The 13,553-nt window shown below is 38.9% G+C and overlaps 2 long non-coding RNA genes across 2 annotated transcripts; one reads left to right on the top strand and one right to left on the bottom strand.

Moving 5' to 3' along the window:
- Positions 1–3,927: 3,927 nt before the first annotated feature.
- Positions 3,928–10,806, bottom strand: LOC112947928. The gene is made up of 3 exons (XR_003249505.1): positions 10,738–10,806; positions 10,508–10,606; positions 3,928–4,090 (listed from the first exon to the last, which is right to left on the bottom strand). It is a non-coding gene; the product is annotated as an uncharacterized LOC112947928 (long non-coding RNA).
- Positions 10,807–10,997: 191 nt separating this feature from the next.
- On the top strand, positions 10,998–13,060 carry LOC112947955. Its single transcript, XR_003249513.1, has 3 exons — positions 10,998–11,096; positions 11,375–11,672; positions 12,829–13,060. It is a non-coding gene; the product is annotated as an uncharacterized LOC112947955 (long non-coding RNA).
- The last annotated feature ends 493 nt before the right edge of the window (positions 13,061–13,553 follow it).

Genomic DNA, 13,553 nt, shown 5'->3' with positions numbered 1-13,553 from the left:
AACAAAGTCATTTGGCATGGAGCTTAGAGTCATTTAAGATGAGGAACAGTTTCTCATGAAGACGCTGTTTTCTGATGCAAATCGGAAGCCCAGTTGAAAGACATATTTCTCTTTTCCATGCAGAAAGATACATAGAATTTGTCCTCATTTTCAAGAAATGTGGACTGCCCTACTCAAGGACATAAAGAAGCCTGAGCCTATCGACAACAGAAATAGGACACTACCCTGCCAAATATAGGGGAATGAATAAAGTGAAAGACAATAAAAGTCGGTAAAGTGGGAAATCTCATGCAGGGTGAATGATTTCCTATATAGCATAAGCAAAATTTGCTGCTGTTTCAGTTCCACACGGCTACACTGAGGATGAATAAAATTTTAGTCATGAACACGTTACAAAAAGCACTCAAATCCATAGGTGGATCACAGTGGTGCATGGATGTGATATGGTTTTTTTGAAAAAGGAAAATACAATTAAACTTATTTCTATAATTTTCCTTAGTAGCTTCCCTGCATAAGATGACAATTTACTCCTGACTTAGAAAAATCAAACAACATGTTAGAATCTCACATACACTAAAGACATCTTTAAAATAAGTTAACAAAGCTGAAGCTACATGGTATTTATCATTGCACAGTGAGAGTCAGCAAGATGATATTGTAAAATATCCTTAGTAATAGTCAGTTAAAAAGTCTGCAGGGGATAAGGTCAAAGAAAGGTTAGCAGCTGACATCAAACCAGGAGCCAGATGTGCTGACCCTTAATCGTAGGCTTTGTGCACTGCAAATCAGCATAACATTATTGAATTCACCTTTAGATTAAGGTTTGACATATACAAGCCCATATGCAAGTTAATGGCTGTGTCGCCCTCTTAATTATGCGAGCTTTGATAAGCGATCAGCGAGGTGACCCCTGCAACCGGCAGTCTGCAAGGTCCTTAACCATTTGCATGTTCAACCAACAGAAAGTGGTGCTCCCCATTTAGTCAATACTGGACCATTAATTGCGGTATACAAATTACAGCCTGGAAACAGTAATCAGCAGAAAGGTTTTTTTTTTTTTTTTTTTTGCGCTCTTTAGCTCAGCACTATGTTATATTGAAAGCCACCTACCCATGTACTGACACAAAATCTTTGGCTTTGTAGAGAAAACAATTTTTTTTAGGGACAGCAGTTCCAATGAAAGCCTAGGGATTACTCTGTGGACTAAAATTAAGCATTATTAGAGAAGGATTTTGAAGAATTTAAAGTCTTGGAAAAATATGTTTAAGTTCCACAAAAGTTTGGAGAAGCCGAATTTAAGGTTATGAATGGAAACCCTAGCGCTTCCTCATTGCTCATACATGATCTTGCAGTCTTAGATCATGCGATCACTTTGTAAAGAACTGTTGCATTACAACTGAGGTGAAAAGGAGGTTCACATAGTGCAATTTCTGAGCTTAATAAATATTTTTGCTTTCTTAATGAAAAGATTGAGACATTGACACACTGTTACCATTCTTCAATGGACATGCTTCCAACTTGCTCATTACATGACTCAAACTGTGGAGTAATTAGTGATGGTAAGGTCACTGACAACAGACCTGGCTCATCTGCCAAACACCATTGACCTCTGAACTAAAAATACATTTACTGTATATTGCAGCACAATAAAAAACAGACTGATCGCTGATTCCACTGACACTACTTCTGTTTCACACATTGTGGAAAGGATTTGGCCAGGAACAGGTCAGTGGTGCCATGTCCTCTGCCCTCATCACTGTGCAGTCTGATCTCTGTGCTGAACAGGGCAGGCATGATGAGGAGATGGTGCATTTCACAGTTCTGACCCTCCTCACAGTGCTATCGCATATTCCTTCTGTGAAAGGCCTGCCAGTGTCTATAATGACCTGGAAGCCCACACAAAATGTTATTATCACAGCTGACATGCATAGTACCCATGTTCTGAGGTGACTGAAGCCACAGAACCTTAATAGTCTGATTTTTGGCCTGCTCCCCACAAGAGCAGGCATATGCATGGGCAGTTTTTGCATACCTAGTATTAGTGTCTATCTCCTAGATTCTTCACCTCTTCTACTTTACTTGGTATTTTATCCTTTGTTCTTATTAGCTGTTGCTATGGGAAAGTACAGCTGAAGAAAAAATGTTTTAGTATTTACATTTGCATTTGTGATATCTCTAATTTCTTCGATGACAAGATCCAAGACAGCAGTTAATGGTGGTATTTTTTTCTTTTCCCTTCTCACAAGCCTCATTTAGGAGGCTGGTCACTATCATTTCTGGGGAATGCAACTATTAAGAGACACTGCCATCACAGATCAAAATATCTCCAGTTCCCCCAACAAGCCTCTGACTTGGAGGAAGGCTTTGCACTTTAAGCAGGTCTATTCCACTTGCAAGTCTCAAATCTTAAAATGTAATTAGGTATTTCACTTATGTAACTGCTGCCAGTGTCATCAGAGCGAGCAGGTTCAGCTGACAGGGAAGACAAACTACATCTTGGCTTTTAGAGTCCACTCCAATCATCACAGAAAGGAATTAAAGATAATTCTTTCCAAAAACCAAAACAAGCTTATGGCTCATGGGTGAAACTGTACTTTGCTGTAGCATTTATACACAAGACCTTGGTGCCTATATCTAAAGACACTCCACGCTGTTCAGCAAGCTAGACCTATCTATTTTTTAATTAGCACTCTAATGTAACAAAGAAACCAGAAAACCTACAGTAGCTTAATTAAGATGAAATGAAGACATTTGAAGTTAGTTAAATATGAAAGTGCATTTCATAATGAGAACAAATTCCTCTGGGATATTATTTTTTTATATTAATTTTCCCACTACAGGGACAGCTTTGGACTGGAGGCTGGAAACAAGAACTGTATACTTCTGCTGAAAGGCTCCCTATAGAGATAATTACTAAGGGCAACATTTTAACTTATCTTTAGTTCCAGACTTAGCCCTTTGAGATGATGAGGGTAAAGCAGACCTCTCCATTAACTTTTCTCAGGTTGTTCTGCAGACTCAGGAAGACATTATTTATATTCTGTTCATGTATTTGAGTTGACCTTTATTGTTATGAGGATAGAAACAGCTGTTTTAGAAAACAGAAGCTGAGATTATTAATCACTATTCTATAAGAAGGAATTCATTTAGTAAAAAACTCCATTGCTACAGAATCATGCAATAACAAGAACCTTGCTGATAGCTTGGCTAAATTGAGGGTTTCATTGTGTTTAGATGTCAGTCTCACATCTATCATCACTACTAAATAATTTTTAAAGGATTAAAAAGCCCAAGAGGTATCCAGCCCCCACATGACATTCACAATTCATTTGTTCCTGTGTTCTAGGTACTATTTTTAGAAACAGAAGAAACAGACAAATCAGTTATCAACTACATTCATGTGTATGGCTTAATCCTACAAAAGCAGGGAAGAAGTAAGGCAACTGCAGTCGGTGCATTAATCAGAATATTCTTAGCAGGATGTTCAGGTTTTATTTTTGGTAAAAATATTCAAAGTGGAAGGTTGTGTGATCTTTAAGATTTCTCCCTGAGACAGCAAGCAGAGGAACTAAAAATTCACACAGGAGACGGGTGTCTGGAGGCAGCCTCTATGTATACTGACAGTAACAACCCTGAAAATGATAAATGCAAAATATACTGAAAACAAATTTCATCTTACTTTACAGTTTCAATAATAGATTTATACATGTAACAGATGAGCTGACAATAAATACAAATGCATCCACACAGCTGGGTAAATTTAAATTACTCAAGCAGAGGGAGATCGTGGGTGGAGAAATAAGGGAAGCTGCTCTATATCCGTGTGAAATCTGACCCTTGAAATAAGCGTTTCCAAAGAAAAGGCAACCAGGAGTGGTATTCCTCCTGAAGTAGCCTCACACAGGAAAAAATATTTCAAGTGAACAATCCTCAGCCCTGTGGTATGCAACTCAAATCTTGAGTTCTGGAGCCTTAGCTCTGGCTTTCTTTATACACAAGGTGCAAAGTGAAGAACACAGTCCTGCCATGCCACACACCAGGCTCTGAGCAGCACATCTCCCAATGACACTGCAGCTGCGTGAAGGGAATCCTGGAAATCAAACAAGTGCAAGCAACCTATTATACCTGCCTCCCCACCACACTTTACTATATATCAACTACTCTTCTACAGTTGAGCTCTGCTGGTTCCTTTCATCCTGCTGAAATCCATCAGTTGACAGCTATTTTCTCCTCATCCATGTATTAAAAGCAGAGACAAAAATGCACACATTATTTGCTTCTAGAACCACTGTGGATTTCTTACATCTCTGGTTGCAAACACCTGCTTCAGTGTAAATGCCAGCATGTAAATGTGTAAGGTGACCGGGGTAAAGGCATAGCAGGTTATGGATATCTGTGAACTACTAGTAATCCCCAATAATGCTGTTTAAAAAAAAAAAAAAACACAAAAAACACACCCCCCAAGCATGTAATACATAGTAAGAGGGGAGCATATCTATATAAATTGAGTAAAAAATCCTCAAGAATGAATGTACTGACATTGCTGGAGAAGCTTGCAGAGGATAATAACCATGGAGACCTCCTGTTTGTCAGCATAGACTGTTAATGGGTTGAAGTTGCTGCAGCAATGTGCATGCCAAAGAGGTGCAAAAATTTTTTTAGCACTAGAGAATCATCTCAAAAAGAGCAACATTTTGGAGTAACATGGTATGATATTTATAGCATACGCGTAATAATATTGTTTAATAGTTGTGTTTGTGTGAATAAAAAGTAGATGCAGGCACTCTTAATTGCAACAGAAACTTTCTCTGTTCCACCTTTGAAATTAATGAAAATTAGGCACCCACACTTCTTTAAAGGCCTGGTTTTTGTTGTGTAAAGCTAACTGAAAAACTTCGTCTTGATTTAAGGGGATAGATTTGTCATCTTGATTTCTTATTTAATGGAAAGAGATGGAGTCCCTGCTCTGTTGTTACTATATAGTCAGGTATTAGGTATTAGGACAACAAGTAGTTTTCTTTAAAATTCTAGCATATACACTAAAGAAACCAGATGCCATCTAATTTAGATAATTTGGCTCAATTTTTTTAGAAAAGCAACTGCTGTTGACAATAATAGCAGCTAGTCAGACTTTCTGGTTTTTAATTGTAGCCTAGGGTTTGTCAAGATGAAAGTCTTCAGACGAACACAGATCATCGCTCAGGAAAGAAAGCAAGACTTTGAGAACTTTGAGCACAGCCCATTTCTCCTAATCCTATAATTTTAGGGAGGCTATACAAGCTGCACATAACATGATTTAGTTACCAGTAAAACAGCCATCAGTAGTAAAAAAAATTAAACTCTCAAGTGAGCATCTGATTCATAATGTGCTTGTCTTACAGTTAATTGTCTCTCTTTTTGTCTCATTCTACTCCCAAAAGACTATCTTTAATTTAATTAATAGAGCTTTTCCAGATAAACACATGTCCATAAATTACTACTTCCTTTTCTTTCTATATATACACACACACACACTACATTTTCCTTTCTGCTGGGATATTTTCACTGTAAACAGAAACAGAATTTATATTGGCCCTGAGATGAAGAATAACTTGGATCTGCTCAGTTTACTAACGAAAGCATAAGAATGGATATACAAGAAAATATTTTTTCTATAAAATGAGCTCAATAATTGTTTCCTGGCTAGATGAATACTTAACTTGTATTACAGGCTGTTTCCTATTCCTTTCTCTTGTTTCTGATAATCAGAAAGAAATTTATATTTCTCCATTATTAAGCCCCTCAAAATCTCTAAAGGCAGTTTTTTGAAAGGAAATTCCAGAATTTCTTAAATAGGAATTCTGTAAAGCAACTGGTAGAAACAAATTATCACAGCCCTGTTTGACAGATTTATTTAGGAATAAACATAGATCCTGGTTTGGTATACAAGATTAAGCTTGTAGGGTTCATTATTTGCTCATAAATAACAAAAGATAGAACCTTGGGGATTTTTTATGCTTCTCCTAAAGCCATCCCTAATTCAAACCATCTCAAATGTAGGATTCCAATTAAAAAAAAGCTATTATTTTATCATATTTTTTTCCCCCAAACCTGGTTTTGTAATCACTTAAACACATAATAAACCCACTCTGAAACTATTCAAATATTTCATCAATGTAGCCTATGTTCACTCTTTCAATGAATTTTGAAATAGCTTAGAAATTTTTGCCTACCACATAACTGTTGGTTTCTAGATCATGTTAGATGATTTCGTTTGAATTATTTTTCTACTGAGCTTGTCTTCATACCTAGTGGGGCTTTTTCTGCAGACTGAAGCCAGGTGGACATGCCCATTTCTTGGAATATAATCCATATTGCTTGGCATTCTTGAAGTCAAACCCACAGAGCCCAGTGCTTCACACCCAATAAACTATTGCTTGACCTTGAACTGGATCCATATTCCTAGCTGTCAATACCTGTCTTTAGGGGTGACCAGTCTGAAATACCTAATGTGTGGGAGTCAAGAGAGTCAGTGTACATGAGCAGGGCCATTTTAGGTGCTTAGAATATCCAAAATGTTTGCACAAGAGAATATTCCTTCTAGAGACCAACTATTAATTAAATTTGTCCCTATTTAAGCAATAATGACAGTAATGGTGTTCCAAGTAACTAGCAGTTATGCACTTTTGTTAGACAAAAAACAGTTTCTTCAGAGAGGTTCCGCAAAATGACTCTTCTGTTTTAGCATGTGTCATTTAAGTGGCAATTACTGTGGTAATGTTTTAAATGTGTATCATGCCTTTCATTCTGTGCAGCAAACCTGTACTTTCACAGAAGTAAGAGTTGAGGGAAACTAATGGGTTTTGACTAGACTATTCAAAATAGGCTAGAAGAGGAAACATTTGAATAATGGCAGTAACAAAAAAATGTGGTTTGGCTTATTATTTCATACAGACAAAACACAAAACAATTGAACAGATTTTTTCTAAGATTTTGTCTAAGATCTCCTAAGCAATTTATTTCTTTTTTTTGTCAGTCAAGAAAATTTTGAGCCTTTAATGTACTGAGAAAATTATCCAAGATAACAAGAAAACAGAAGCTTAAATCTTCCAATCTCTTCCTTTGTCTGATAAAAGGTATAAAATTTCATCTATGCTTATTCATCAGTGGGCATAAGAAATTAATATTTATAAATGCTTGACCTGTTGCGCCCAAATCTCCCCCCCCCCCCAAAAAAAAAAAGATGAACTCCTGGCAACCAGATCAAACTAAAATTAGAGGTATAGTAATCAGCATGTTTAAGCATGCTTATACCTTATTGTTACGATTGAAGTTTAAAAAGAGTTCCCTGAAACAATTGCAGCTAATGATATGTCCTTGAATCAGTAGAGGAACATCTAGAACTCAAGGGAAAAACAGACTGTTGATGACAACTTCTGTCTGAACATTTTACCATGTGGTTTGTTGAACAACAAAGCAGGGCCTCCTTACAGGATTAATGGTGAAAAACCCTTCGCAGAAACCTGTGAGTAGTAAGAGGCAACAAGTGTGCCCAGTTAAGATGACTGACTTGAATCCACTTAAGACTGTCCCAAAAAGGCAGTTTCCTATGGAAGGTAGTATAATTACATTTTATGGGGTTTTGACTCACACTAAAGGAGGGTGTTTTTTGCATAGAAGGTGAAAGGAAATACAGTGTATAAATAATGAATTTACTACATCCCTGCTGGCCTACAAGCACATGGATATTTTCTGGGTCTCATCCCAGAAAGTGCTCAGAAGGCATAGGTTAGGAGAAGGAGGGGATTCTAAGGAACTTATCTAATTTGTATTTTGAGTCATTCCCTTCTCAACAGCTCTTTTAAAAAGTCACTGAATTCTTTACTGCATTAGCTTGGAAGAATATTTGGCAGGTTAGTAAATGCCTCTCTTTTGATAATGTGGAATTAATATCACTGTTTACAACTGAATGTGTTCCCTCATCTTCATTGCTTAACCCTGTGTAGTGCTCTCACCCTGGAGACCACTCTGAGTCTGGCCTTGATGCTACCTCTCTTTGGCCTTACCAGTGTGTCCACAGGATTACTACAACACATCCTGTTAAGCCTGGACTTTGTAAACTCAAATCCTGTTAGTCTCCCAAAACCTTCTGAAAGTTGGAATTCATTGACTCTTTTATGACATGAAAGCTTTATATAAACCAAAGAAATAATATGGATTTAACAGTACGTAGATTCCAAAAGCTACCAATGAAATACAATGGTGCTACATTACCAATGTGAGCTCAAAAGATACTACATGCAGCCTCATGTTGTAATTAACAACTGTAAATCCATTAAGATTTGCATTTGAGCATGTTGTCATCCTTACTGTCTAGGAAGTAAAGATCAGTAGATTACCCTTCCTCACAAAAAAAGAAGCTGAAGCATTTGGCATAGTATGAATATTTAAATTGCAATAAATAGCAATAGATTGCTAATTCCCTTTGAGCATATCATGAATATGAATTGTCACTGAATTTTTAAGAGTCCGAAGTCAAGTTCTGCAGTCACATTCAACTGAGGGCACTATTTTGTAGATGCAAATAAATGTGAATCAAATAATGGCTCACAACCAAGTGGTTCTTGCATGTCATCACCGCACAGAAGACAAAATGTATTCTCTTTCTCTGCAATCAAAGCTGAAGAAACACTGCTTATCAAGTCAGCACAGCCTCAACAATGGATTCAATCAGGGACTGTGTGAAGGGGCATCAGTGAGCTCTGCTGATAGGCTCAAACAAAACACCTACAAAATTAATCTTAAGAGCATAAGCAAGTCAGTGCTGCATCACACCAAGGTCCAGCTAGAGCACTATTCTGATACAGAAAGCCAACAGCAGATGCTTAGCAGAGCATATAAGAGTAGGGGACGTAAACAGTAATATTTAACCCAGAATACTGTCCCATTTTCCACAGATCTGTACCTCATACACTTCCTGAGCCAGATGTGATATCCCTGTATTTCATGGGAGGGTTTTTCTCCCCAAGTATTTATCCATTCACTGACAAGTCACAGCATCCTGTGGAAATGATTGCAGTTTCACTGACATCATCTGAAAAAGTGGCTTTGTATTTGTTTTCAACCTTCTACTTTCATCTAATGGTTTTTATCTTCTGTTTTGGAAAAAAAAAAATCAATCCTTTTCCACCTTCCCCATGCCAGTAAGTGATTTTTCCAGATATCTGTCATCTCCCTTTTTAGTCATTCTTTTTCCAGGCTCAAAAAGATATATATTAACCTGTTAGCTCAGTCTGAACTATCTTTGGCCATCTACACTCTTTATGTTTTCTGATTCCTTTATATTGCTTTTGAGACCAAGGAGTAGAATTTCACAAAGGCATAGGGAAAGTACACAACAGATCTATGAAGTTACAAGATTCTGTTCTTTCGTTTTCTTTCTTCTCTTTTACATGACAATTTCCAATATTCTATTTGCTTCTTTGACTGCTGAAGAATATTGAGCTGATGTAGTCATAAAATTGCCTCTTACTATTCCAAGAACCTGTTCATAAGTAGTTGTAATTAGGTCAGATCCTGCCACTGAATATGTCAGGTTAGAATTGTTTTTTTTTTCCTATGTGCATTTAGATTTAGCATTTTTTTACTCAGCATCAAATAGTATCATAAGGCTTCTCTCCAATTCTAAGCCTTTTGTAGTTCTTTAAAAGAATAGTAGACAACAAAAGTATTTTCCACTTGCAATTAGCAGGTAAGTCATGGGTAAGTTTGATCCCATAACATAAGCAAAAAGTTTAAGGAACCCAGAGTCACAGCAGAGCCTGTAAAATGAATCCCTACCTTCCCATAGAAATAAAAAAGAGCTATTTTTTCTTACTATCAGCAGCCATAACCTAGGTGTTCTTTAGATAACCTCAACTGCTAAACTCTTTGAAAAACACAACATTCCTTTAGAAAATAACACTTATTCTCATGCTCTATTAGCCTGTTTTCAGTCCTTCATTCCTGATTAACATAGCTGAAAAATCATTGGGAATCAAACTCCAACAGCACATCTTGCTTTTGACCATCCTGGAATTAGAGTGACCAATGTTCATTAAGAGATGAAATTAAGCTGAATCTAGACAAGACTGAGTTTTAACTGCTTTTATCTGTCAGCTATAAGCAAAATTTGTATCTGCCTCTCATTTCCATACCTCTGTATACCTTCATAGCTGTAAAACAACTGTGGACTTATGAAACTGTTTTCCTCAGTCAGAAACTGTTTGAGACCATTGCTTTTAGCAGTACACAGAATAAAAGTGTTATAAAACAAATAAATGATTTTGTAACTTCAGTATCACTTATGAAAGCAATATTCCAGGAAATTTTGTCTGCAGAAAAGGAAACAAAATTAAAACAAAAGAAATATCTGTAAAACATGGAGACCTTACCAGAAAGTACTGCAAGGAGAAAAATCTAAAGAGCACAGATGCAGAGACAAAGATTGATTGGTGTAGTCTGGGAACTACCCAAAAACATTCCTTACTTTTGTGTTGGCCTAGTAGCACTCTTGGGAGGTATTCTCAAAGAAGTAGCAGCAATGTTCTCTTTCCTCATTTATTTGAGCAGAGATATAGGAAGGTATCTAGGGAAACAAAGAAGAAAAAAAAATTCTATAAATTCTTATTAAGTCTAATGCTTTTTAAATAGAAGAGATAGTTACCTGATTTTTATTGCACAATTTAAACATATTATTAAAATACATACTCTACTTACATGCTCCTATAAGTAAAACTGCTTTACACATAAGGTGGATAACCCACAGCTAACAAGCCATAGAAACAATCCTGGTAAAGAAGGTATAGACACGATGACTGAGGCTTTTCTAGTCCTCATTATTGTGATTTTTGTCAACTACAGCTGCGAGCAATCAGATAAGCTTACTGTTCTTAATGCAATGCATTTGGAGGGCTCGTTAGTCATTCTATAAATGTTCTGCATGGGGCTTGACGAGATATTGTAAGAAGTTGAATATGTAGGCTCTGCTGCTTTGGATTTCTGTTATTGTCATGATGTAAGTCTGGAAGATGATTATGAGATGATGAACAGACCTTCTTTTAACAGAAAACAGTCAGGTAAGCAAGGTTAGTAAAAAAAAAAAAAAGTGAGCAAAGTGTGGAAAAAATGTAGAGAAAAGATGTGAATAAATAGAAAGAAAGTAATAGGAGTGGGTGAAAGCAAAGGAAAACTCAGCCTATGACATTCACCTGAAAACCTTTGGTTTTCTCTCACTGCATTAAGGATGTATTTAGTCTGAAGTCCTACTTTCACTCCATTATTTCATTCAAATGCAAGAAAGACAATAAGCAATGAGCTAGAAAAATACTTTATAAAAGGCCTTTATTTTTTGCAGCAGGCTGCGAATGTATATGTGCAGAGCTAAAGCCAGCTTCAAAAGAAGCAAGTCCTCACTGTAATTTGGAGCAGCGCTGTATCCTTAATTACTTTGGATGCCTGTAGTGGCTTCCCTGAGACGCCGTCCCACCAGCCCAGCACTACAAAAAGCACCGGCTTTGACTAGCTCACAGACCTGACCTGTCTGCTCCGCCAGGTTTGGTAGTAACAGGACAGAAACTAATTGTCTTGAACAGATTATGCCACAAGGGATTGCCCTTTGCTAAGTTCAGCTTCAGCCACTTAGTCAGATAAAGGTATGGGAACTTGAGTCCTTATCTGATCTATTATACTCCTTTCCCTCCTCTACATCAAATAAAAATTATCTCCAAAAGAAAAGTTAATTCTAATATTTTCTAAGATGTGTGATCTGAGCACAAGCGTGAAGGGTACTGAACAACCTTGGCTTTGTAGAATTTGGGGTCTGGGCAGAGATACTAAACTGGGGCCCTCCATTTCATTCCTTTTTTCTGAAGTTCTCCCCAGAAAGATACAGCAATAGCTGTGGATATTTACACAAGGAATGAAACGTCTTGATTTACTGCTAGGATCTTCTAGTATGTAAACCCCTCTGCAATTAATTGCACAGCCTGAATTTTCAATAGCTCACTGTCAAAGCACGAGGATTTTTTAAATAGAAAAAGCAGGGGTACATTCTTCGTTGTATTGCTGCTTATGTATCATATGGAGAAGTACATTATTTGGAGGCTTAATAACTTTGGAAACAAAACTAAAAGTACAAGAAAACTATTCCAGTATGTATTTTGTATTATTTAAACCACACATCCCCAAAATAATTTTGAAAATATGCTGTAAGTGTTACTTGCTGCCTGTTAGTGCTGCTGGATGAAGGACGTAAATCCATATGCAAAGTTTGAAAAGACTTTTGGGACCCTTACTGACTCCTCTAGAAAGGCACATTTAGAAGAATTGAATTTAATTGTCTGCCAAGTCAGTCATGTTGTTATTGAAAAGAATGCACCCAAGGTGAATAGAGCGTATTTAAGCACACTGTCTGCCCACATACCGTTGATAAGGCTGCCTTTGCCTCGATGCCCACTTCGCGATTGCTCCTGCGCAACATGCAGCACATGGTGGTTGGGCATGCCAATGTAGCACTTGCCAAATGCATCAGGATCTTTTGAATGGAAAACATGTAAGTACAAGATAATATTTGTTATTAATATACGCTACATGCGCAGTGTTTGTTCCCATGCCCCTGGGGAGACAGGGACAGAAGGTTTGGGAGCTATTAGATTATAATGCAGGTTATTATTATAATATAGATTTTCATGAGCCTTCCTTCTAACTCCTTGCTTCTTGCCAGCTAGACTCTGCTCCTACACTGCAATCATCCTCATGTGTTTGGTAAACACCTCCGAGCATTGCTGTATCTTGTGTTGTTCCCTGCAGGATAAAAGGGATGGTGGCTCGCGGTGCCGCCGCTTGCCCTGACTTGTGGTCTCAAGCAATTGCACAACCAGGATCTACCTGCGATCACGCTCTGCGACTCGGAGGCATTTTTAAAAGCCTCAGATTTATTTGTTCTGCTGGGACCTATGTAAACATAAACAGGAGCGCCCCTTTGGGTGACATTCCAGAGGCCCGGCGGTGTTTGCACGCTTTCATCTCCGAGCAGGTGACGCCTGCAGCCCGCTCCTTAACCGCGGTGCCTAAATACGTATGCGCGGGGCGGCAGGAGAAGGATTCGCACAGCGAGGGACACGATGGAGGCTGAGCGGGCTTGCTCTGACAGTGCGGGGGCAGAACACGCGGTGCTGGCGGCGCGGCCGCCCCTCTCGCGGGGCTGCAAGGAGGCGGCCGGGCCGCGCGGAGCCGCCCCGCAGATGGCGGCATTGAGCAGGCAATCCCGGCGCCGCAGCGGGGCCTGCGCGGCGCCGCGTCCCGCCCCGCGCGCTGCAGAGCGCCTGCAACGTCCAGCTCGGCTGCGGGGGGAGCGCGGGAAGCGCTCGCGCTGCGCGGGGAATCGGATCGCCTCGAGTCCCGCGCGGGGGCCACGTGGCGGCGGCTCCGCGCGGGCTGTGGCCGCGGCGGGGCGGGCAGCCGCCTCACTGCGGCGGCCCCGGCGGCGGGGATAAATAACGCGGCGCTCAATGGCGGCGACGCCTCCTTACTAC

Source organism: Nothoprocta perdicaria, unplaced genomic scaffold (assembly GCF_003342845.1).
Source record: "Nothoprocta perdicaria isolate Ctin4 unplaced genomic scaffold, notPer1 scaffold_25, whole genome shotgun sequence".
NCBI classification, from domain to species: Eukaryota; Metazoa; Chordata; class Aves; order Tinamiformes; family Tinamidae; genus Nothoprocta; species Nothoprocta perdicaria.
Note: the sequence above shows the minus strand (reverse complement) of the source record. Positions and strands in the feature narration are given on the sequence as shown.